The sequence below is a fragment of the Rattus norvegicus genome, chromosome 2 (assembly GCF_021556685.1).
Source record: "Rattus norvegicus strain SHRSP/BbbUtx chromosome 2, alternate assembly SHRSP_T2T, whole genome shotgun sequence".
NCBI classification, from domain to species: Eukaryota; Metazoa; Chordata; class Mammalia; order Rodentia; family Muridae; genus Rattus; species Rattus norvegicus.
The window spans coordinates 106274965-106276922 of NC_141535.1; the positions used below are offsets into that span (position 1 = coordinate 106274965).

Genomic DNA, 1958 nt, shown 5'->3' on the forward strand with positions numbered 1-1958 from the left:
GTGGATCAACCTGAACATAGAGTGCTACAGAGAGCAGAGCTGGAGAAGTGATGGCAGCCCTTTAGAGGAGCCCAAAAGATCATGGGTGGATCCCAGAATTGGACGGTTAGTTTGATTTGGTTTTGATTGTGACTGTGCCCTGCTATTTTTCCCTCTTGAAGTAAGAAAATGTTTTAGTGGAACCCATAGTTAAGAGACTTGGAAATGTAAAAAGACTTTGAATTTCAAAAGAGATTGGATATTTTAAAAGGGTTGGATTTTTTAAAAATATAATTAGAGATGATTTCTTCACACAAAGGAAAGGATAAGTTCCAGCCCATGTCAACTTGATGAAGTGACACCTGTACAGAACATTTCTCAGACCATCACTAAGCATTTCTGTTGCAGGTGCTTGCTCATTGTAGCTTGCAGGCCAGAGGGCACAAGGCAGTGTAGGCACTTATAGGCAGTTTTACCAGTCCCCAGTCCATAGGTACAGCCATGGGCATTGAGTATGCTAGTCTGGGCACAAGCAGAGGGACACTGGTCACAGGTATTAGACAGCTTTCCAGTGTGTGAACGTCAGTGCACAGTCAGGTTGCTGCTGTTGGTAAAGGACTTCCCAAAGAAGTCACTCTTATCCCCGGGCCTGTGACTCTTCCTAGGTGTTGTCTTCTCGATCTTTACAGGGTCAGTCCTCTCTACTTTGGCAGTGGCTCTTCAGCCAACAAAACCTGGACCCTCTTGAGTTCTGTTGCTAGGGACCCTGGGTTCCTAGACTCCTGCTGTAGCTGCAGCTCCAGCTTTCTCCACATTTTGGCATGAAAATGTGTTGACACCCCTCCCCATTCCTCCCTGCCCGCTACTGGCAGGAGTGGACAGGCTACCAAGTGTAGTCTGCCCATCAGTCTTCTTGTGTCTGTTCAGCTTGCTGCTTTGAACACAGGCATAGGAACACTGGTCACAGAATTAGCATTGCTCACCAGTGTGGGGATGCCTATGGACTTTGAGGTTGCTGAAAGAGTCAAAGCTTTCCTTTTTTTACCCCCTGATGCAAGAGGTTTATTTTCCAAAGCATCTTCTTACACACATAGCAAGTCGGGCTCTGCTGGGCAGCACTACTCCCTGGAGGGGGCTTATCCTCAAATGGCCCCATCACTGCCACTGCTAACATGGCTGCAGCCACTTCATGCAGCCCCTGCGGTGGAGTCCCTGGACTCTCTAATTGTGTCTGGTAGATGCATAGCCCAGTAACTTCCAAGCACTGATGAGCTCACATTAGAGACAGCTCAGAGCCTTTAGCTCTTGGATTCTGAGATGTGGCCAGAGCCTTGGAGAAGCTGACAGCCTAGTTTTGTTTTGTTTTGTTTTGTTTTGTTTTTTAATGTTCCATGAAAGTGATGATGGTCCCTAATGGGAAGATATGTCCATAGTGGCTGCAGGTCAATGGATCTGGGTGCTTTTTGGTCTAGGGCTGCCAGTCAGAAGACTTAGAATCCAGAGGCATCCATGGAGCACATGTTCTGGGTGCACTGAGTGTGCTTGAGGTGGTGTGAAGGTGACATTTTACATCGAAGAGAACCATTATGGTCATGTTCCTCGAGGACTAGTGCCCCTGAGCCAAGGACCCCAGGTTGTGTTCTGGCTTCACATCAATGATGAGGTTGGGCATCTTCTTGTTGTCATCATGTCTTACTGGGCTCCAGGTCTATGTTGACAGGCATGCAGCCAGCCTTGGGGTAAGGGCGCAGATCCAGGTAATCTATGTAAGTGGCCAGTCACTTAGGTGTATGGCTGGGATTGTAAGAATTTGTAAAGACTGTGGGACTTTTAAAGCTATTTAGATCTTGGGGATGAATAAGAAAGTAAGGGTTGAGGTTTAATAGGGATGTGTTTGTGTGTCAAGTTGACAAGGAGTCAATTGTACTGGCTGGTCTTGTGTGTCAACTTGACACAAGCTAAACCTTATCACAGAGAAA

The 1958-nt window shown here is 46.8% G+C and overlaps 1 pseudogene; it reads right to left on the reverse strand.

Moving 5' to 3' along the window:
• Positions 1-357: 357 nt before the first annotated feature.
• Zfp296-ps1 (zinc finger protein 296, pseudogene 1) lies at positions 358-1709 on the reverse strand (annotated as a pseudogene).
• Positions 1710-1958: the final 249 nt, after the last annotated feature.